This window comes from Schistocerca serialis, chromosome 9, assembly GCF_023864345.2.
Source record: "Schistocerca serialis cubense isolate TAMUIC-IGC-003099 chromosome 9, iqSchSeri2.2, whole genome shotgun sequence".
NCBI lineage: Eukaryota > Metazoa > Arthropoda > Insecta > Orthoptera > Acrididae > Schistocerca > Schistocerca serialis.
The window spans coordinates 11997767-12023365 of NC_064646.1; positions in this window are offsets into that span (position 1 = coordinate 11997767).

The window sequence follows — 25599 nt, forward strand, 5'->3', positions numbered from 1 at the left end:
AATGTGCAGTGGGGCATCCTATAACTAACGTTTGGGTTTTGGAGGGGTTAATCTTAAGGAGCCATTAGTTACAGCAGGAAGTAAACTGATTGAGATGGATTTGAAGGAATCGTTGGGATTTTTGGAGCATAGGATAGAGAGCAAGGAAAGCGATGTTATCAGCATACTGAAGGAGGTGAATGGGAGGAGGTGGTGTGGGCATACCAGTAATTTATAAGAAGTAAAGGATGGGGGAGAAAACAGAAAATTGACGCTCTCCTGTAGTGGGGTGGAAGGTATGGTAAATGGTGTTGTTACCAACTGACATAGGATGGACGATTGGAGAGGAAGGATGCAAAAGGGCAGACATAGTTCATAGGAAGTGCATAAGTCTGGATTTTGAAAAGAGGACCAGAGTGCTATATGCGGTTTTATGCTTTCTCTAGATCAAGGAAGACACAAATTAGCAGGTTTTTAGTTGTTGAGCAGTTGAGGTGGATGAGGTTCAAGAACTGATTTACAGCAGAGGAGCGACAGAAGCCACACTGGGTAACAGGAAGCAGATGACGCTGGTGCAGATTGCGGTGGATGCAATGGGAGAGGACAGATTCAAAGACCTTGCTAAACACTGAGATGAAATAGATGGGACAGTGTCAGTCGGGGTTTGTTTGATTTAAGGAAAAGCAGGATTTTGGAGATTTTCCACAGGTCAGGACAGTAGACTGTGGAGAGGATAGTGTTATATAGGGTTGCAAGATGATGAGAAAGAAGACAGGACAATATGTGGGGAGGGGATAGTCATTACTAGGGTATGTGTTGCACTTTCTGTGAAGTATTTGTTTTATGCCCTGTGCTGTGTTTGGGGTGTTTAAGTCTGTTTCTGGTACATTGTCCAAGTACCAGAAGCTGGGAGCCATGGACACTAGGAAATTGGGTGTAACCAAGGGAAGGGTCCTGAGGGATGGAGAAGATGTCAGAGGGATAAGATGTGATTGGCTTTGCTCAGGTCGTCAAGTAAGGGAAGGTTCTTTTGAAGGATCAGATAGTGAGGAGGGGTTGAGTGTCAGTATTATGGTGAAATGCTTTACAGTGCTCGGAAGAGTTAACTGGGTGTGTATCACTAGTGTGGTGCATGTCTGGAGCCAGTTTTCTGGCAATGAAGAAATTTCTGATGTGTTGCTGTAATTTCCGGTGGTGTGTGAGTGTATCCCGGTCATGAGTCTGCAGGAAGGGGCGATATAAGCGACGGTATTCATGGAGAAGAACAGCTTCCGGTGGGAGAGTGCAGCAATGAGGATATGTGGCTTTAGTAAGGTTACAGGCAGAGATAGCATCTGACAAGTTCTATTGCAGGAAGGTCGTGGCGCAGGGGATATCAGCAGGTTGTTGGAAGGGTAGGGGGTGGCTTCCAGTCTGTGTATCATTGTATACCCAGTAGGCATTCTAGTCAGCACAGGAGTAATTGTGGGTAACTATTGGACACAAAATGGGATGGATAAATGGGGATGGGTAGTGCTCAAGATATGGTGAGGAGGACAGGTAGGTAGTCACTTCTAATTGGATTGAGGTCTTCTGCAGTGAGGTATCCAAGAGGCTGGGAGATGCTAGGATAACATCTGGGGTGGTGTTGCTTCCAGAACGGGTGTGCTGTGGGATGGGGACACTGTAATCTCTGAGAGAGTTGGTAAGTTGACGCCACTGCTGGAGTTCTGCACGTGATCTACTATCGATGTTGAGGTCAGTTGCAATAATATAGGTGGAAAAGGTATGGGCAATGTAGGCGAGGGCATCATAAGGGGTGGGATTATCAGTTTGGATGTAGATGGTAGCACAGGTAAGAGTTAGAGTTTTGAAGAAGAGGCTGAGGATAAGATGCTCAGTGACATTTTTGAAGAAGAGGCTGAGGATAAGATGCTCAGTGAGATTACTAGATAAGGATTGTGGCCAAACCGCGGTGTTCCTGTGATGGCCAGTTGCTACTCCACCTCTGGGGAAGAGATTATAAGTGTGGTGAAGTATACAGGGAGAGATTTAGATGGTGTGATGTGGTTGGAGGAATGTTTCGTTGAGGATGAAGGTATTGATGTTGTGTTGGGACAGGGTATGAATAAAAGGTGGCTTGTTGGTGGGAAGGGAGAAGATGTTGCCATATATGATGTTATAGTGCTGTCACATCATGATGAGATGTTGATGAGATGCTAGGAAGTGGGTTGTGGGGCTTAGGTGTGGAGAGGTTTATACAAGGGTGTTGAGATGGGTGAAGATGAAGCGAACCTGGTTTCGTGAGTATGTGGCTTGGGTGTTGAAATGGAACACTGATCAGGCAGCAAGGAATATTTACTGGAAAATGTTTGGTAGTTGGAAGGGGTGGATATTTTGGAAGACAATAGTAAGGAAATAGATGATGTCTTCAGCAGTGGGAGGCAGGTGGAGGGAGTTGTTGAGATGGACGGAATGGTCAGTAAGATGGAGAGGCACAGTTATTTCCAGTTTGATGGGTGGACAGTTGGCCTTGCACTTGGTGGAGTAAGTAAGGTGGGTATCATTGCAGATGATGCAGGTGGGGATGAGTCTAGGCTGGGATATTGCTTAAGGAAATGGGATTGCTTACAGTGGAAGCAAGTGGAAGGATTCTTGCAATCAGCAGTAAGGTGGTCGTTACTGAGAAGATATTTTTCATTTTTGGCATCTGTAGGATGGGGGAGGGGCATCTATAGGGTTGGCGGGGGGGGGGGGGGGGGAATTGGAGGGTTCAACTTAGTCACAACAAAGGTAAATGAGAGTTCCCTATGAGAAGAGGTTATCGATGATGGTAGCGTACTCTGTGAATACTCGCATGAGGAAGGTGGGACCAGAGTCACTGAAGATACAGTGAGCAGTACAGATTTCTAAGAAAGGATTGGAACTGAGTTCTGCAACCACCTGCTCTGCCATGATCTCAGGGCCAAGCTTTGTAATCATGGCAGTGAGGGTGCAGGAATGGAGTGGAGGTTGGGGTTGTTTGGGTATGAAATGATGAAGGGCACAAGAGTTTCATGAGCACCAAAGGTAACACTGGGGAGTTTGTGTAGGAGATCAGTGTGGAAGTTGGTATTGGTTGATTTGATGAAGACTGAGTCTTTGTAAGAGATGTTTTGGGTGATAGGAAAGTGAGGGGCATACTTTGTGATTTAGATGGTTAGACATTCTGCATTTGGGAATTGAAGGTGAGGGCGAGAGAGGAGGAAGGCTTTGACAGTAGAGGGGGGGGGGGTCTGGGGGATGGAGCAGCATCCTTATGTTCAATGGGATTTGGGTTGGTCTGATGTTTTTTGGTAGTAGTGCTGGCTGTGGGGTCTGTTGGGTCGCTTCTGGGGATTTTTGGTGAGGGATTTTTGGTGACTGTGGGATTGGGTGGGAGTTGAGGAATTGGAGAGGGCAGGTGTGGCACTGAGCAGGTCCTTCCAGTGGGATGGAATCAGTGCACCTGCAGGTGGATTGGATAGTGTTATGGCATCTGTTGTAGTGACTGTGGCACTGCAACATGTAACCCATGCAGGTATCACATGGGTAGCTGTGAGTGTGGGAAAGGTTTGGAATGAAGGAAAGGCAAAAGAAAAAGTTGAGGGTAGGAATGGTGTCACGGAGGTGGGGTAGGGGGCTGATGTCACTGTACATGGGGAAGAAATTGTGAGGAGGAGGGGTTGGACCAGAGGAAGCACTCCACAAATGATGATGGGTGCAGGGGAAGGGGTGGTGTAAACGATGGAGGTGGTTGGGGTGTCCACCATGGGTTGAGTAGCCAGAAGTATGGTTGGTATGTACCAACAACATGACATAAACAAAACTATTATGATGAACAGAGATGGATGCAGAGCATAGGGGAGTGGCCATTACCAGTCTATGTGAAAGCAATAGTAGCAAAAAGTGAACTAGTAGATGAGACTGGTTACTCGGTTGGTGCGAGGTGAAAGTGCCTAGCATGTGTAACAGTTCTCCTCTTTATATCATATCACCTGGAAATTCACAACGTGAGAACAAAATATATTATTACTTCAGGGTGTTGTTTGTCTTCTATTTTTTTTGCTACTGTCTTACTCGTTAATGTTTTTGACATCGTTTTCACCTGACACATTTTGACTTGATGTCTAGAAGTTCAGGTATGAGGCAATTTGTGCACATATTTACTTCTCTGCAGCTAAGACACTGCAGCTGATACAATGTTATTACGTTGATTAAGTCGGGTATGTTATTTTTAACATATGGCACTGCAATGATAATCAGTATGACTGGTTACTCTAGGCATTTTATCAAGGTACGAATTTTATAAAAAATGTTTTGCAGTATTTTAAAATGTTTTTCTGTATTTACTCAGTTGGCAAATTTTTCCACTAATTCAATGTTACCTGTAATATTTTAACACGTACTTGCTTTATGTCAAAGTTGTTAATTGTAATGTAGATTACTTGGTTCTAGTTTTAAGTATTCCTTTCAGATTTCTCTCGAAATTACAGATATAAAATTTTGATGGGAGTAGTACAAGACCTGTTAGACATGTCAGCTGATTCTGGCAGCAGGGGTTTCCCTCGAAGTGAGGTACTCACGATATTCATGTTGACGTATGAGAAGATCGGCCTCTCCACAAATCCGTAGATTGATGTCCCTTGCAAAGGGCATCCACACTCAGACTACGATAAAAAACATTAGTTACTGCACCACATGTATATCTCTCGTTTAACATTCACGTTGCTGTAAGTCTTATACAGCATAAAGAGCGCTCTCTTCTCAATATAGTAGTTATATATGTATATGTATATATATATATATATATATATATATATATATATGTGTGTGTGTGTGTGTGTGTGTGTGTGTGTGTGTGAGTGTGTGTGTTATTTTTACGTATTGGGTACGGCGGTGCTATCCACTCACTTCAACTTTAAGCACCATATAATATGACATGGAAATTTTTTTAAATTCTGTCAATGTGAAACAATTATGGTATTTTAATTGTGAATACATTCCAGTGTATAAAAGGTCGAAATTCCTTTATATGAACAAAACATTAAACCAACAACTAAAGAAGGCAGAAATCACAGTATATAAAAATGGTGTGGCTGTTCCACCCAGTCAAGAAGCTATTCCGCTAAGTGCATTTCAGTGTCAAAATCATAAGCATTTATCACATGTACACATTTTTCGTCCTTTTGACACCCACACACACCTTGAAAGGTATCTGCTGAGATTCGATTAGGATAGAGCCAGTGAAAAATGTCGATAGTTCCGAACCGCAAGGCTGGACGAGTAGTACATCTTCGAGTAGTAAGATCTTTGACAGCTAACAGAGCTAGGTGCACGCGGTAAAAGTTTGAGTAGTGGTGAGGAGATGCGCAGAGACAGCAGACGTGTTTCGAGTCGGAGCTAGATGCCTGCAGGAGGCAGCCGGGTCGTGACAGCATCAAAGTTAAGAATTGGCGCTACGTACATAATAAGCTATATATTGGGCGAAACTCGGCACATACATGGGGAAACTAGAAAGAATAATTAATAAAATAGGTTTTCTTTGGTTAAATAATGTCTAAAAGCTAGATAGAAATCCCATTGTTGACGCAATAAGCGTTTTGTGAAACTTTCTCGTAAATCCTTGCTATAGAAGTTTTTTTTTAGTTTTTCACATGTGCCTTAAAAGTTTGAACAATAAATATTTTTTAGATAAAATTAGAGTTTCATCTCACACCTTACGTCGTTCTCTGCATCCTGTGCTTGCATTGAACCAAAAGGTACATTAAAGTAAAGTTCCCATGAGTAAAGCTAATAATTTCATTTATCAGAGTAAAATAATCTATATGCCATTGCACAGTTGGCAAATTATTCAGATCAGGATAGAATTTTTATTAAGTAACAAACAGGGCCAAAATGAGTAAAGTTATCTAGAATGACAATTTTATGCCATTGCACTACGGCTGAGTTGAATGTGTATTTTATTGTCGGCTAAACAGGAAGGAGTGCACGAGCTAAGTCCACAGACGCAGTCAGATGCAGGTTGGTGACTTTCATTTATTTTCACCACTAAACTTTCATGCAGTCAGATGTGTATTTTGTGTATTAGTTTTCCAACAATATTTTCATGCAGTCAGATAAAGTTCAGTTCAGTTAAATACGCAGTCAGGTGCAAGTTTTATTAAAGACTAAAGCAGTCACATGCCGTTCAGTCTGGTTTAAATAGAGAAGTTTTATTAACAACACTTTCAACCTGTGGAACCACGTACCACATTGTTGGCACTTTATCCAGAGTAGCTGACTATAACACTTTTTAGTACTTGGTTCATACATTCCTCGGACCATGAAGCCTTTTTTTTTCTTCTGTACGTACGGACCATCTGAAAAGAAACCAAGAAAATGTGTTCTCTAGAATTTCGCAGTAAAACATCAACTACATTAATAATCTGACTGAAATAGCCCTACGTGTACCGGGCGCAACAGCCGCATGTGCAAACATTTCGAAAGACACAGCAAATCAGGCCTGCCACAACTCAACTATACAGCATAAAGAGCTGGAAAGAGCCAGCAATATTTCTTGATAAACACACTGCATACAAGTAACAATAAGAGTTTAAAATATCACGTTATTGACCATTGTGCACTTTAATTTGTTAGGGTCTATTCTTTAACTATGCTAATAAGCCTTCATAATTTGCTTATCTCTAGTTTGTTCTTCTGTCAATCCTGTCTCGGGCATGGATGTTTGTGATGTCCTTAGGTTAGTTAGGTTTAACTAGTTCTAAGTTCTAGGGGACTGATGACCTCAGCAGTTGAGTCCCATAGTGGTCAGAGCCATTTGAACCATTTTCTTCTGTCCTGTCAACCATGTAACTACAACCACATGCGGCGACACAGATACACTGGCGCATACTAAAGGGGAAAACGACCTTGACTGTGTGAAGAACGACATCCGAAACAGTCATCTTGGCCAAAGCTATATGGTAATGAGGAAGAAAGGGGCAGGAACTCATAAGACAACTGTGGAAGAGTGTTGTTCTTCAAGAATAACTCATGTTTGGTTTTCGAGCAGTACTGTTCACGGTTCTAAGTGCTGTGTTTAATCGTTGCTTCATCATTTTCTACTACCACGAGTTTTCAGGTATTGGATAGAAAAGATAACTAAAAGTTATGATTACATTTGTGAAGTCGGTGTAGGTAAGTGTCGTATGTTGTCGCGTCTGAGGGATGGAGCAAAGATGACATAGAAAGCATGTTTCATGCTGCCCGCCACTAGCTCCTCTCCTGTGCCAACGTCTTCATCTCAGAGTAGCATTTGCAATATACGTCCTCAGTTATTTGCTGGATGTATCCCAGTCTCTGTCTTCCTCTAAAATTTTACCTCCTACAGCTCCCTCTAGTACCGTGGAAGTTATTCTGTGATGTCTTAACAGACGTTCTATCGTCCTGTCCTCTCTTCTTCCCAGTGTTTTCCATGTATTCCTTTCCTCGCCGATTCTGCGGAGAACCTCCTCATTCCTCATCACTCCGCCTAATTTTCAACTTTCTTCTGTAGCTCCACATATCACATGCTTCGATTCTCTTCTGTTCCGGTTTCCCAACAGTCCAAATGCCATACAGTGTTGTGTTCCAAGCCGGCAGCGGTGGTCTAGTGGTTCTAGGCGCGCAGTCCGGAACCGCGGGACTGCTACGGTCGCAGGTTCGAATCCTGCCTCGGGCATGGATGTGTGTGATGTCCTTAGGTTAGTTAGGTTTAAGTAGTTCTAAGTTCTAGGGGACTGATGACCACAGAAGTTAAGTCCCATAGTGCTCAGAGCCATTTGAACCATTTTGTTGTGTTCCAAACGTACAGTCTCAAAAATTTCTTCTTCAAATTAAGACCTATGTTTGGTACTAGTAAACTGCTCTTGGCCAGGAATGCCCATTTTGCCCGTACTAGTCTGCTTTTTATGTCCTCCTTCCTCCGTCCGTCAAGCGTTACGTTGCTGCGTAGATAGCCGAATTGCTTAATTACTTTGTGATCCCCAATTCTAGTAAGTTTCTCGCTGTTCTTATTTCTGCTAGTTCTCATTACTTTCATCTTTCTTCGATTCACTCTCAATCCATATTCCGTACTTATTAGACTGTTCGTTCCATGCACAAGATGCTATAACTTTTCACCACTTTCACTCATAATAGAAATTAATCACCATATCTTAACACTGATATCCTTCCACCTTGAATCTTAATCTCACTTTTGAACCTTCCTTTTACTTCCGCTATCGCTTCTTCGTCGAATATATAGGACCGAAAGACTACATCCCTGTCTCACACACTATTTAATCGAAGCACTTCGTTCTTGGTCTCCCATACTTATTATTCACTTTTGGTCTTGTTCATGTTGTATATTAGCCGTCTTTCCCTATAGCTTATCCCTATTTTTCTCTGGCATCTTGGATGCCTGAGGTGTTAAGCTGTTTGTGCGATAATTATCCCACTTGTCAGTCCTTCGGAATTGTATAAATGATATTTTTCCGAAACACAAATAATATATCGGCAGACTCATACATTCTACACACCAACGTGAATAGTCGTTTTGTTGATACATCTCCTAATGATTTTAGAAATTTCTATCCTTCTGCCTTATTTGATTTTAAGTTTGCCGGAACATTTCTAGATCTTGATTCCAATACTGCATCCCCTATCTCTTCCCTGTCGATTCCAGTTTCTTCCTCTACAGCGTCATTGACAAATCCTCCGCATCATAAAGGCCTCTAATGTACTCTTCTCACCTACCCGCTCTCTCTTCTGCATATAACAGTGAAGTTCCCATTCCACTCCTTATGTTCTCACCCTTGCTTTTAATTTTTAATTTTTGATTTCACCGAAGGTTGTTTTGACTTTTCGATACGCTGAGTCAGCTCTTCCCACAATAATTTCTTTTGCAATTTTTTCCCTGATTTGATCAGTTATAAATTGTTCTGAAAGACTGCGAGTGTGAAAACATTAGGTTTGTTTACAAATAGCTCATCTGCTACGAGTCACGGTTTTCTTCATTTTATTTTTCGCACGATTCGTTTCGGGAAATGATTCCCACTTTCACGCGCGTTTTATCGTGTTTGTTATGCCGTTTCTAAGTAGTATTCTCCATGTGTGAGACTCAACGAAATGAAGCAGACTCTCACACATCGTCAACATCACATAGAAGTGGCACAACAAACACAAGAAAACGCACTTGAAAATGGGAATCATATCCCGAAACGCGTCGGGCGAAAAATAAAATAAAGAAAATCGTGACTGGTAGCAGATGAGTTATTTATAAACAAACCTAAAGATTTTTTCCCATTTTTCATATAGCCATTTTACCTTAGCTTCCGTACACTTCTCGTTTATTTCATACAAGTACCTCATATTTCTGTATTGCTGAATTCCCCTGAACATTTTTTGTACTTCCTTCTTTCGTCGATCGGCTGAAGTACCATGGGTTCTTCGCAATTACCTTCCTTGCACCTAAGTTTTTCTCTTCATCTTCTGTGATTAACCTTTTTAGAGATGTGGAATCCTTTTCAACTGAACTGCCTTCTGAGCTAAGCATTATCGCAGTATCTGGAGCCTCAGTAAACTTTAAGTGTATCTCTTCATTCCTTAGTATTTCCGTATCCCACTTCTTTGGGCACTGATTCTTTCTGTCTAGGCTCTTAAACTTCAACCTACTTTTCATCATTACCAAATTGTGATCTGAGTCGATATCTGCCCTTGTGTACGCCTTACAAAGCAGTATTTGATTTCGGAAGCTCCGCCTGACCGTGAAACTGAAATCTTCCCGTATCTCCCGGCCTTTTACAAGCATAGTTCCTCCTCCTCTTGCGATTCTCGATCATCATCATCATCAGTGTTCCACCAAAAGGCAGGTTTTCACATGGTAGTTCCCCAGGCTGTCCGGCCTTCTGCCAGCCTCTTCAGGTCTGCATTATTTCCTCTTCCCTTTATGTCATCTATCCTCTTGTATCTCCTTCTTCCCCTCAGTCTTCTCCCACAAACCAATCCTTCCAAAGCATCTGCTAGCAAGCACTCCCTTCTCAATGAACAAGCACTCCCTTCTCAATGAATGTCCCAACCATTTGTTTTTCCTTCCTCTTACAAACTTCAGCAGACATCTTCTCTCACCAACCTTTTCCAATAGTCTTTCATTACTCACTCTTTCCATCTGGCTTATCCTCTCCATTCTCCTCCACATCCACATCTGAAATGCTTCTAACCTTTTTTTTCTTCCTCTCGTCTCAGCGTCCATATTTCTGCCCCATATAGTGCCACACTCCAGACAAAACATTTGCCAAGCCTTTTCCTTACAGCTTTATCTAATTTGCCACATAAGAGTCTCCCCTTTCTGTTGAATGCCTCCTTCGCCATGGCAATTCGAGTTTTCACCTCTTGGTGACATCTCAAGTCTTCAGTTATTGTGCTTCCAAGATATTTAAACGCACTTACTTGGCTAATGGTAGATTGTCCTATTTTAATGATGACCATACTCTTTGTTTTTGCAGTGTTTATTTGCATCCCATATCCCACACAAGCTTCATTCAGATCTTTCAGCATGTTATTCACTGTCCACTCACTTTCTGCCACTAATGCCATGTCATCAGCAAATCTCGAACGTAGTATTCGTTTTTATCATCTGAACTTTATTACAGAACTCAATTAGTCTTTCTTCTCCTTTATACTACCAAGGCCATACTCTCCCACAGCACTTTCATCCACGCCTTCCCCTACAACCGCAATGCAATGCCTCACGACTGTTAGCTTTTCATCTACCTCTATATACTGAATTAGTGAACCTGTGCTCCAGGGGTAGCGTCATTGATCAGTAATCAGTAATCCTCGGTCCTGGATTCGAATGCCGCGACTTAAATTATGAATAAAAATTATCGGCAATGACGGCCCTCAATCTGCCAATGGCCCTGTCGAAGAGGGCGGTGGAGCACACAGAAGTTCAGGACACCCTCTTGCCCTTGGAGTGGAATCAGCAACGACCAACGACATGAGAATGCAGAACGCAATGGAAACCACTGCATTAAAGACACATGACGTGTATCCGCAACACATGTGGCCTGTAACTGAATATCATGATGATCTCTCTTTTGGCCACTACATTCCGAAGTAATCCCCCATTCGGACCTCCGGGAGAGAAAAGCCAAAGGGTAGGTGACCGTGAGAAAAAGATCGAATAACCAAACAAATGATAACGTTCTACGTGTCGGGGAGTGGAATGTCTGTAGTTTGAACGTTGTAGGGAAGCTAGAAAATCTGAAAAGGGAAATGCTAAAGCATAACCCAGAGACAGTGGGTGTTAATGAAGTGAAATGGGAACAAGACAAGGATTTCTGGTCCGACGAGTAAAGCGTAATATCAACAGCAGCAGAAAATGGTATAATGGGAGTAGGATTCGTTAGGAGTATGAATATAGGATAGATGGTGAGTTACTGTGAACAGTTCAGTGATAGGGTTGTTCTTATCAGAATCGACAGCAAGTCAACACTGACAACGATTGTTCAGGTATACATGTCAACGTCGCAAGCAGATGATGAAGAGGTAAAGAAAAGAAGTCTACAAGTATCAGGCATTGGTCTGTAAGGAAGAAATTTCTACGAATGCCTATCTGGAGCTCAGTACTGTATGGAAATGAATCATGAATCGTGCAGAAACTGGAAAAGAAGAGAATCGAAGCGTTGGAGACGCGGTGCGACAAATGGATGTTGAAAATAACGTGGATTGACAAGGTAAGGTAGGTGTAGGTTCTCGCATAATCGGAGGGCAAATAAATATGTGGAAAACAGTGACAAGACAAGGGACAGGATGGCAGGACATCTGCTAAGACTTCATGGCCGTAGAGAGAGCTGTAGAGCGTTTAAACTGTACGGAGAGACAGAGACTGGAATATATCCAAGAAATAATTGAGGACGTTGAATCCAACTGCTACTGTCACACGAAGAGTTTGGCACAAGAGACTGTCATGGTCGGTCTCTCAAACACGAACGTGTGCGTGTTTGGTATATGTTATATACTTACACTACGTATTATTGTACCTACACTTTTGATAATTGTTATGCGGTGTAATTCAGTGTAATCAAACTCATTTTTATGACAAAGCACGTTTAGTACGATTTAATGCAGTGACGTTTTTCCAAATGGAATGACGACAGTTTAATTGATAAAACAGTTCATATTGTTACGAAGATACACGTGGATTTTTAATCAAATTTACTCTCTTCTCTTCGTCTGTGATTAAGTTAAAATAACTTTCGTCAAAACTGACGACCAGAGATATTAATGAAAAAAGATATATTTTCTTTAGTTTTAATACGAGCGACAATTTAATATTGATTATAAACTATAGAGAAAATGAGGTAATCACTTCCTTTGCCATTTAATGACGTTAGCGCTAAGTCTGACGGATATTATGTCCTGTTGATCTTCTTCGTGTAGTCAGTGCAGGAAAAAGGCGATTATTGAGTCTAGAAAACCCGTGGGAAGGAGGTAACTGTTTCTGCGGGTTGAATAGCGGCTTCGAGAGGCACACCTGTGTCGCGTCATCTCAGGCAAGAGGACTCACATCGAGATTTCGTGCGTGAGCTAAGCACCGTGCTCGGCCGGGTCCTGTCCCAAGGCGGAAGCAATTTCATCTCGCAAGCCATTGTTTATACGGTATTCATCCTTTATTGCTTTTGTAGAGGAATGGTAGGGGGAAAGTGAAGGGGGGGGGGGCAGAGCTTTAACGATACGGGTCAGAACAGTCTTCCCCAAATTGCCTAATGTTTCCTTTTTTTCGGAAATTACTTGAACATTACAGTGGGAATTTTCCCCGCGACAGAACCCAAGAGAGGGATTTTGTCCTAAATTCGTGAATAGCAAAATACATACTTTGCGTTAGTTTTACGTGGGTTACAGGAAATTGACATATCACATCCTAATCGGAACGTAATGTCTCACTAATCCAGCATCTTAACTCTGTCCATCCATACCACAAAAAACATTCACAAACTCCTCCACTGTCGCTGTCTGCCTATAGAAATAGATTCCCTGAATACTGTGTCCATTCCAATATTCTGTAGTACATACGAAAAAGCAGAAGCACTGCCTTTTGTTACCCTAATAATGTTCAATAAAAATATTACTAATCCTCTTTGTCAAACAGACAAGCAAATACTCACTTCTTCTTCTGGTGAGATTTTTTTCTCTGTCAGTCGTGCCATTCTTCTATCCTCTCTGTTTTTTTCCTATCCCATGTCTTCTATCAACTCTAATGAGTTCATGGTCCACACTTTAAATCAGCCTGCCTATAATTTATACTTATTATCTACTTTTGACAAAAATAACAGTTGTATGTACAGACAAACGTCACACGTGCTCACAAATCAATGTGGTCACTTGCTGGTAATTTCAGATTCTCAAGACAGTTATCTAGTAGACAGCATTCGTAAGCTAGCTTGACAGCAACAGGCCCTTCTTTCTGTCTGGTGTATGCTGTTTAAAAACAGAACCATCAACTTATTCGTTTATCAAACGAGAGGCTTTTCAAGCAACAATATTGTTGGCTGGAGACCAGATTGAAATATACATGGATTACAGTTTAAAAAGTAGTCACTCACAAAATTCCAATTATTTTGGTGTGGAATGACTAATTATAATTATTTTCTTGAACTGAGTTCGCGAGAAGGTGGTGGTGCTAGTGACATCTACTGTATATCTACATTCTAATAATAAATCTGTAAAACTGTCGTATCTGTCTGCCTCTGAACACGTTGATCCACAAAACTACTAGATGGACTTTCATGGGATTTCCGCAGGAAACTTCAGCGTAGTTTGAGGCACCTTGTGGGCTTTAGTTCACCAAAATCGGATCACGGAGAAAAAGGTATCGTGATTTATCCATTTAATAAACCTTTCTTGGATGTCTGAACACGCTCCAAAACTACTAAACGGAATCCTTATGGGGTTTTCACAGTTAACTTCAGTGTAGCTAGGGGCAACGTATAGGGTATATTTCATCAAAATAGGATGACGAGAAAAGAAACATTCATAAACATTACAAAAATGAACGAGTATGTATGTATTGTATGTTCCGTACCTCCTCCTGAACCATTACATCAATTTCAGGCAAACTTGTTACACATACCACTTACTGTCTGGAAAGAATGTCTGTGCTGGTAAGAGCCACCGGCCTGTCAAAGAGGTGAGGGTGGAGGTTGAAAAAGAAATGTAGGCCACGACTCGCGAATAGCCAGATATAATTCACCCAGTATTTGAGAAAGAAAGCATTTAGCGACCTACAGCAAATTTATACAGTTTCCAAAATTTACGAAACTTTTCCTCACTGACAGTCTCCACTTAGAGATGAAAAGAATACAGTTCACCGATTACTACATTTTCACTGTTGATTTTCGCATCAGGTATGACGTTTTAATTTTGTACTTCTTTACTACTAGCTATATCCGCCTGCGGTAGCTGAGTGCTCAGCGCGAAAGAATGCCAATCCAAAGGGCCCGGGTTCGATTCCCGGCTAGGTCGAAGATTTTCACCGCTCAGGGACTGGGTGTTGTGTTGTCCTAATCATCATCCTTTCACCCCCATCGACGCGCAAGTCGCCTAAGTGGCGTCAACTCGAAAGACCTGCACCCGGCGTGCGGTCTACCTGATGGGAGGCCCTAGCCACACGACACGACGACTACTAACTGTATTCGAGATACATTTTGAGACAGTGTACACATATGTCACTGAATGTACCTACAAAATTATATCACTGTATGACACATAGGTCACGTTATATGATGTCATAAACGATGATATTCGTAAAAACTGCTACGTAATGCATGACGAAATTTATTATTACTTACCCGCTGAACCGATTTTGATGTAGCTTGGTAAGGAGATAGCTTGAACCCTGAGGAAGAGAGCAGCGGCGTTTGCGTAGATTTGTCAGTGTTAACAGTGATAACCGTAGGAATCAGTGTGGGACTAACGACGAACGTATACGTTAGGATAGTGACCCGAAATTTGGCGTTAAGCGGCTATGGGAGCAGACGATCTGCATTTACTAACAGCTCGACATCGCGTGCAGCGCCTCTCCCGGGACTTGGCCATATCGGTCGGACCCTAGACGACTGGAAAACCGTAGCCTAGTCAGACGAGTCTAGATTTCAGGTGGTAAGAGCTGTTGGTAGGGTTCGAGTATGGCGCAGACCCCATGTAGCCCATGCACCCAAGTTGTCGGCAAGGAACTGTGCAAGCTGGTAGTGGCTCAATGGTGTGGGCTGTGTTCACATGGAATCGACTGAGTCCTCTGGTCCAACTGAACCGTTCATTGAATGGAAATGGTTATGTTCAGCTACCTGAAGACAATCTAGATCCATTCTTGGACTTAATGTTCCCAGACAACGATGGATGACAATGCACGATGTCACAACATTCTGGATAATCAGAGCGTGAGAGGTGGCATGAGCACCATCTCATATTTCTATCATGATGATGATGATGATGATGATGGGTCCCATACTCTTTTACGGAGCATAGGGGAGCAACGCAGGAGACCCGCGCCGCCTTACTAGGCAAGGTCCTAGTGGAAGTGATTTGCCATTGCCTTCCTCCGACAGTAATGGGGATGAATGATGATGATGATGAAGACAACACAACAACACCCAGTCATCTCGAGGCAGGAATAATCCCTGACCCCGCCGGGAATCGAACCCAGGACCCCGTGCTCGGGAAGTGAGAGCGCTACCATGAGACCACGAGATGCGGACTATTTCTATCTTACTCTGAGTAATTCGATTTTCCTCTCTAATTGCATGCAGTGAAAAGTTGCTATCCCTTCTCATGCGGACTTCCCACACAGCATCTCTGGTCACCCGGGTGGTCCGGTGACAGGCGAGTTCTGCTAATCTTGAAAGGGTTAAGCCAACGGTTGTGAGGGAGTCGAGTGGATGCTTTCCAGAGGCCGACATTGTCATAAGAGCGGGGGCGACTCGCCCACAGGGGCCTGATGGAGCGGCTGGGCTAGAGATTCCGTTACTTCGCAGAAACTTTGTGAAAACACTTGCATGGGGGCTTAATTAATATAATGAAAATGATTTTGATAGCTGTATGTCCGATTACGCTGTGACTCGTAATCGGTTGGCCCTTACTAGTATTTTTACGCTATCTGACTGCAACAAACAATGTAAGAAAATTTTCGTAAACACAGTTAATTAATTAAGTCCCCAGCAACTATAAGACCTACAAAATCCAAGCACAAATGTAACTGTTCTGTATGTGGGAGTGTGACTCAACGTACGCATCTGGCACGGTTCTTTTTCAACAAGACAAGAATTTTTAATTAACATTTATACTGAATTAATTAAAGAAAGTAAAAATACCATAATTACTCAAGAGAATCACAATTACACTCTAATCCAAGAACACAAGCCAGATGCTTTGTTGACTGAACCTGTAATGACGCATTATTTCACACACACAATTAATAAAAGAACATTGTAGTTTTTTTACCTTCATATATATTGACGAAATGCACACAATAACATCTGCTATCTCTCCCATCAAATAACTGCATAAAACATGGAACAACACTCCCCATTATCACCTCTCACTCCGACTTCACGACAAGCAGTGCCCACTAGCACATCTCGGCACGAACTACCTTCTACGAGCTCTGTCCACGCACTGACTTTCACGAACTCTCAACAAGCACTGACTGCCACGAACTCTTAACACGCACTGTGGAGGCGGCTTAATAGTACTCTTTGGCGCAATCTCTGGCGCAGTGGCACAGTGTAGCCACCTTTCATATGCCCCTCCTCCACAGGCCAGAATTTGATGGTATTTTTGCCAGCATTGGTGGTGAAAATGCCACCAAATTCGTCCAGAAAAATACAGACAAAAATAAAAGATAATATTAATACCTAAATATCACATAATTAGTTAAAATATTGGCTTTGCACTGACCTTATACTAACCTAATATATGAAATACAGTAAGCAATACAACTTCTTTTCATACATGTGACTTTACATAATAGTTTACACAATATACAAAAAATCAGTTTATACGAATGTTCACATAAAATGCTTTGAATGATTAGTTTATACAAAAAAAAAAAAAGACACTAACAGGTGACATCTTTTCAGTAGAAGCAGTCCATCAGTTGCACCCAGTAAAGTTTAGCAGGTACACCCAGCAAAAGTCACATTAGTTCAGTAGAAGCAATCCATCAGTTGCACCCAGCAATGTTGAGCAGGTGCAGACAGCAACAAGTGACATTATTTCAGTAGAAGCAGTTCCATCTGTGGCACCCAGTAAAGTTCAAGAGGTACACACAGCAACAAGTCACATTAGTTCAGTAGAAGCAGTCCATCAGAGGCACCCAGCAATGTTGAGTAGGTGCAGACAGCAACAAGTGACTTCATTTCAGTAAAAACAGTTCATCAGTTGCACCCAGCAATGTTGAGTTGGTGCAGACAGCAACAAGTGACATTATTTCAGTAGAAACAGTTCATCAGTTGCACCCAGTAAAGTTTAGCAGGTACACCCAGCAACAAGTCACATTAGTTCAGTAGAAGCAATCCATCATAGGTACCCAGCAATGTTGAGTAGGTGCAGACAGCAACAAGTGACTTCATTTCAGTAGAAACAGTTCATCAGTTGCACCCAGCAATGTTGAGCAGGTGCAGACACCAACAAGTGACATCATTTCAGTAGAAGCAGTCCATCAGTGGCACCCAGCAATATTGAGTAGGTGCAAACAGCAAAAAGTCACATCTCTCAGCAGAAGCAGTTCCATAAAATTCACTAGCACTGATCACACTGTTCATCAGAGTTTATGAGCACAAATTAAACATGTCCTAGTGGCACCAATCATGTAGAAAAGGTACAGGTAACAGTTCATAATTTTTTTTTTTTTTTACAATCACTGATCACACAGTTCATCAGCAGAAATTAAACACGACCAAATGTCACACATCATGTTGAAAAGTGCAGGTAACAGTTCAGAATATTTATCTTCACTAATCAGACAGTTCAGGCATGAACAATAGTTTGAATGCACATACAAATGCTTTTACAGTAACATACAAATCATAACAAACACACAAATGATATCAGATAATTGTCCTATTAACTATTACAATACACAAATACCAGTAAACCTATAATATTTATGGGTGTCAGTGCAAGCCACTACAAACAAATAAAATAATATTTATGAGATAGGTGGGTAGGATTAGTAAAGGAAAACACACAAAACACACTCACTCATCTTTCATCCACATCAAGTACTACTGTGTAATTGAATAGTGTTAACTGTGTAAATGCAATTCTGTCAAAATCTGATGTTCATCATGTGTATCAAGTAGTAGTGGCAGCAATGTATAACAGTCAATAATGGTTAAGTCAACGTCATAGTCATCATGTCAAGACCAATTTTTTGACAAGCCAGATCAAATGTACTGTTGTTGAACAACTGTCAGTGAGCCAAGATATGCAATTACTTCCTCTCTCCAAAAAAAAAGTATATACTGCTTAGTGATTTAACAAAGTGTGTGTATAGACTATCTTCCTTCTATTTTAGTGTTCTAGTCTGCTCTCTTCATCCTCCTTGTTCCATAAGACCAACAAAAGAAATATGCTCCTCACTTACTTTACCTCTTATACACCAAAACTCCAATAATCATCAGCTATCATTTACCTTACCTCTTGTCCACAAAAACTCCAATAATCATCAACTTCATGTAATCTCTATACCTCAATAATACGTCGATAAATATAAACCTCAGCACCAATATCATTTCACTTCCATAACAACTCTTTCCTCTAGTCAGTCTCCTCGAACAAGTACAGACAAAATCCTAGTGCAACTTCAATTCAGCATCCCATACAATCCGAAGACACACTGTCAACACACAACCTCTGTGTAATCCATCTGAGCCCAATCTTCTACTCATTATAAATTATAAGATACATTTCGGTTCCTTGTCCATCATTAAATAAAAGAAATGCATACCTGACCTCTAACAGACTTAGTTCGAATAACTCTCAGTAATTAAGTACGATTACGGAGTGTGAATGATCATAATATTTCACAGTGTGTACACCACTTCAAGAATCATAGCAGAAGCAAACATGTGGAGTATTTTTTGTGTCAAGTGTCACTTCCTATTTCAATTGCTCACGAAAAATGCAGTGTAATAACTGTCAATGGTCTAAACCTAGTAATGGTATGTCTTGTCGTTAGCCTCCTTCCTATTAGCATAAATTTATACAGCTTCCATAAAACCTCAGCTCATGTGACTTCTATGACTTTCTTGTACTAATGTCGTTCGTCGAATTATAGCAGTTCATTTTCTTATCTTAAAAATATAAGGCACTGGGCGTAAGCAAAACATGCAATAGCGAGTAAATATACCAGTAGAGAACAGAATGTCAACAAGTGGATTCAGCACAATTCCTACAACGAGGCTCTGCCAAGCGAACAATCTATAATTAATACAGTAGTGTGACCTAAATTCTATGTTTATACACTGTACATCAACATTGCTATACACCAAATTAAAGAGCAGTTATGGCAACAAAACAGAAATGTGTAAATATGTAATCCATACGCATAGCAGTAAACATATATCTTACGTAATAAACAAGTCATTAGCATCATATCAGCATAAGCAAATAAATGTTCATATGTAATCTTAATAAGTAAACATGGAGGCGCAAGCAGATAAATCACAAAGTATAACTTACATACATAAACAGGTTACAATTATAATTTAAATAAATAAGCACAGCAGGCACATAATTAAAAAATATGACATCAGTGAAATAGCAGTGCAGCCAAGCGATGCATAATATATACAAGTCACAACCCAGTTCATTAATAATCATTGTCAAAATCAGTTAACGTACGCAAGCACGTCGCTTCATACGTAAATTCATAGAACATGAAATTTAGCACAAAGTATGAATCACGTAATCGCGAGCAGCAAATTACGTCTAAAGTACGTACCTAAGTGGAAATATGTTACCTGAAAATGAACTCAATTAATAGTTACCTTTTTTTTTAGTTTATTACTTTCTTCTTCGAAATTACATTCTTCCTGAAATTTTCTCGATAGCAAGTCCTCTTAACGTCGGAGACGCACAGAATTTACCTGAAGTTCTTAAATACTTTATACAACCGTATCCTGCAAAATACTGAATGTTAATAACACAATTCAACAAGTCCTTATAGCTTTATACAGAATTTAGTCGGAGAAATTAGACTGTGTATTTGTTTACGTCTGTCAGTGCATTCGCACTGAGCGCTCGATCAGCTGTAGACGCGTGACGTAGGAAGTTATTGTTTGCGGTCAACGACTGCCTCGTGCGGCGCGCAGACTTCACTGTTGCTTTGAGTATGTGCCGCCGCCAAAACACAGCGCGGTACTCTTGTACTCTCCGCATGTTTACATGTAGCTGTTAGTTTCTCTAAAGTATGTTATTCCACAAAAATTTTAACGTTTGATATATGATGTATTCCCTTGGAGCGTCGTGATTTAAGAGTTTCTACTTCAACAGTGTTATCATGAATAATTTTGCGAATTCTATATGGACCGTTATATAGCAGAAAAAATTTGCGACACAAGCCTTTTCCTTTGTGCGACAAACGATGAGACTTAATTAACACTTTTTGACCAACTGACAAAATTTTTAAACGACCAGGACGCTTAGCTGATTTCTCTCTTCTAGCAGCCGCAGATGCAATATTTTGCAGAGCCATGTTCACAACTTCAGAATGCCGCAGTTTCCGTGAAGGCGGAAAAGGAACGATTTCAGAAATGCGATTTGTCGGTGCTTTGTTTTTTAATATCAATAGAGGCGGTAAAGAAGTTGAGTCATTAGGAAGTTCATTCAGAATGTTTTGAAAAATATGAAGATACTGATCCCAAGTTCTGTGATTCTGATAACAATAAAGACGGCACAATTTATTGATTTCCTTCATCCATCTCTCTGAAGCGTTAGATTGAGGGTGAAAAAGTGAAATGAAGATTGGTTTAATTTTACGACGCTGTAGAGTACGAAGCCAAATTTTAGAACGAAACTGTGATCCATTATCTGATATAACCTTATCAACATGACCAACTTCTTTAAGAAAATGTTTGATGAAAGCATTAGATACTGAACGAGCTGTTGCTTTGCGTAAAGGTGTAAAACACACATATTTTGATGTCAGTTCCACTACTACGAAAATGTACGCAAAACCATTAGTAGAACGAACCACTGGACCAAACAAATCGACTGCAGCCATCTCCTTTAATTTCGCTGGAATGATGGGAAACAACGGTGCTCGGTGAGAAATCGTTGGAGGCTTAGCCATTTGACATAATTTGCATTTGGCAAGAACAGATCGAATACGTTTTTCCATATTACTGAAGTAACAATTTTCTCGTAATTTGTGAAAGCATTTTCGGGGACCAAAGTGTGCATAACTGAGATGCGTATACCAAATCAATTTATTGACCCACTCATCAGGAATACAAACTAACCAAACGGAGTTGTCGACCGATTTTCGTTTAAAAAGAATGTCATTGCGAACTAAATAATGCTGTCTAATCGCCACGCTTTCCTTTCTCCTCCACTTCTCCTTAATGTCCTTCCAGATTGGATCCTTATTTTGCTCCTTAGCGATGTCCTGGAGCGAAGACGAAATAAAGTTCTCAAACGCAACACCTTGAATATACATCAAACAATAATTGTTTTCTTTGCAGTCCTCTTCAGCACTTTGTTTCAAACCCATAGGTGCACGTGATAAAGCATCGGCAACAATATTAGAAGAACCCTGTATGTAAACAATACTAAAGTCAAATTCCTGTAGGTACAACGCCCATCGTGACAATCTGCCATGAGTTAATTTTGTCGACATAAGAAATTCCAGAGCTCGATGATCGGTGTAAACCTTAGTATGTCTGCCAAACAAAAATGTGCGAAATTTTGTAAAAGCCCAAACAACAGCCAAAGCTTCAAGTTCCGTAATCGAATAATTCTTTTCTGATTTAGAAAGAACACGACTTCCAAATGCAATAGTTTTCTGGACTACCACGCCGTTTTCTTCTATCTCTTGAAATAAATGTGCACCTAGGCCCTTGTATGATGAGTCCGTTGCCAAACAAAATTCTTTAGATAAATCCGGATGTGAAAGAAGTGGAGCAGCAACTAAAGCATCACGAAGCTGTTCAAATTCTGACTGAGCTTCCTCATCCCAACACCAATTAGATTTCTTTCCGGATAGTTCACATAAACGAGGTGTGGCCAAATCGTCCAATTTAACAAAGCGTCGCAGAAAATTACAGACACCAAGGAAACTACGAACATCACGTTTTGTAGTAGGAACAGCATAATTACGAATAGCATCTAATTTTTCTGGATCAGGAAGAATACCTTCTGTAGAAATAATGTGGCCGAGAAATTTCACCTGTGAACGACCAAATTCAGATTTTTCCAAGTTCACTGTCATGCCAACTTTTGCAAAGATACGTAATAATGAGTCCAAAATTTTGTTGTGCTCACTCCAAGAACGTTTAGCAATAAGAATGTCGTCAACATAAGAAGTAATATTGTCACGAAGATAAACAGGTAAAATTTCATGTAGGCTACGAATAAATGCTGCTGAAGATACAGTAAGTCCAAACGGTAATTTCCGAAACTGGTAACAGTTACCAAAGGCTAAAAAGGCGGTGTATTTTCTACAATCAGGGTGGAGTTCTATTTGCCAAAAACTTGCGCGCATATCAATCGTGGATAAGACTTTAATTCCATGGAAATGTTGAAGAAGTTCATCTAAATTTTGTGGGCGGTCAGTTTCAGGAATGATGATATTATTTATCTGTCTGGAATCCAGAACCAGACGAATTGATCCATCCTTTTTAAGAACAACGTGTAATGGGCTAGTATAAGGACTGACTGCTGGCTCAATAATGCCCTGATCTAACATGTACTGAAGTTCATTCTTAACCTTGTCTCTGTAAGCCAAAGGAATAGCGTACGTTTTCCCGCGAAATGGTGTGTGTTCTTTTACTTTAAATAAATATTGTAAGCCTTGTATAGTTCCTGTGTGATGACTAAACACTGTAGCATGTGAAGTCAAAATGTGGTGCAGCTCTTCTCTTGCAACGTCATCTGGCACTTCAGCTTTCTTAACCTTCTCTTTAATTAATTCTTCGCTATTAATGATATCATCCATCGCGTCTCTGTATCTATTGTCATTATCATGAATAAACACATTGTCGTCATAATGCTCAACGAAAACATCAGAAGTAAGAAACCTTAAACATTTTGTATCTGACTCAGATCTTGTTAAACACTCGAAAAATTTTAAACATTTCGGCATTCCAGCAACAGTCAAATTTACACTTCCTTCTTTAAAGTTCAAAATTGCCTTATGTGCGTTAAGAAACTCCATACCTAATATAATTTGTGTACTGAGTAATGGAACAATAATAAAATTAGCAGAAAATTCGTATCCTTGACAAATGAAATTTAAATTGGTCTGTTGTTTAACTTCCACACTTTTTCCAGAAATAGCACCTCGAATTGTAGTTTTAGAAATAGGTAACACAGGACAGGCAATAGTTCTTTCACATATACGAAAAACTGATTCACTAATGACATTCAATGGGCTCCCAGAATCTAAAACTGCAGTGAACTTATTCTTACCCACACATACTTCAATAACAGGATGTAAAAATACGTCAACATTATTTTCCTTTTCGTCTAACAAAATGTCTCTCATGTCTTCCAGGCGTACGTAGTGTAAAGTCGTAGTGTCATTACTTTCTGAACCGTCTATATTGCTGCCAGAAGCCGAAGCTGCAAGTCATTGTCGATTGTTTGCGTCACGTCTTTGAGTATTCGCGTCATTTCGCGGATCAATTTCTACGATTTGCACTTGTCTCTCTGAAGTTCTGTCACGTGGAGGATGCCAATTAGGTCCCTCTTGTCTGTTAGATACAAATTCTTGGTTGTGTCTGTTATTAAAATTTCTGCTTTCCTGTCTGTCTGCATAACTACTTCTTGTGTAATTTCGACTGTCATTTCTGAAATTATTGTTGTATCTACTACCCTGACTATTTCTGTAGTAAGAATTTCTATTACTGTATGAATGATTTCTGTCCTGATGATACCGATTACTGTTTCCGTATGATTGATCATTCCGGTACGAATTACCGCTATTGTCTGTGTAATTTCTGTTAGAACGTCTGTTATTGTCATAGGGCTGGTATCTATTGTCCTGTCTGTTACGTATATCATTCTCAAAATTACCCATATAACGTCCGTTCCGACCACTATCACTTTTCTCTGAAAGTCTATTGTAATTACTGTTACTGAAAAAGTTACAAGAGGTCCCGTCGTCGTTGTCATACTCCAGTTCTTGCAACAAAGTCTTAAAAGTCTCAATGTCGTCTTTACATCTTCCGGCCAAAGCAATTTGTCTTATGGATTGTGGCAACTTAGTTAAACAAATGCGAATTAATTCAGTCGGGCTATAAGGGTTGGACAGGAACTGATTCTTTCGAATCATGTCTTCAAAGTACTCTGCCGGCGTGCGGAACTCAGACTGTTTAAAATTACGCTGCATAATCAGACTATGTTTGACTCTATCTTGTGTGTTTTCGGACCAATATGCCGATAGAAATGCATGATAAAAATCATTTAAATTATTGCAATCTCTAATGAGTGCGCGCATCCGCGTCGCCGGTTCGTTTTCTAAATATCCACACATGAATTCTAGTTTGTGACTTAGTGGCCAATTTGGTGGAAGTGCGTACATAAATTGATCTAGCCATGCACATGGATGTATGTCATTCTTAGAATTGCGGAAGATCTTAAATTTCCGGACAGTCAAAAAGTGTTTATAATCAAAGTTTTCGCCTCGTGGCGACAAAGACCTACCGCGTCTGTCCCAGTTCGAATGTCGATTATTGTAAAGTTCGCGCGCCTGGCGCTCTCTTGTTGCATCTCGTAAATGAAATAAATTATTTTCTTCAAACCCTTCTGCTACCTGTGATTCTAAATTTCTTCTGCTATCTTTTCCTACAATTTCGCCTTCGATCTGCTTGACTTGCTTTCGTAATGCCTCAAATTCCCTTTTCACGCGTTCATTAAATTTTTCCTGATTTTCAACATGCTTATTTATGTTCTGGTATTCTTCGGTTTCTGCAAATGGCAATGGAGCTGTATCATCTGAATCTCTGTCCCCATGTAAACTAAGATTTGTCAATTTATCTGAAATTTCCTCAACTCTTTCCGATAAGTCACCTAATTGTTCTTTCTGTTTGTTTACGTCTTCCGTAAGTGTCGCGACTCGGGTTTCAGTATTGACACATTTGGTAGCTAGCTGTTCATATTGTTGTGTTAGGTTATTTATTCTGTCATTTGGTACGGATTCCTCGATTCTTTCAAATATTTCTTTCTTATCGTTTGCACGTTGTAAATTTAATTCTGAAAATTTTTGTACTATCACGCGATCTCTTTCTTCCTGTTCTCTATCCTGTTCCCTTTGTCTGATTTCTACTGCAATTAATCTATTATTGTGAGAATTCAGAATCGGTTGTACTTCTTCCCTGATTTCTTTCTTTAATTCATCTT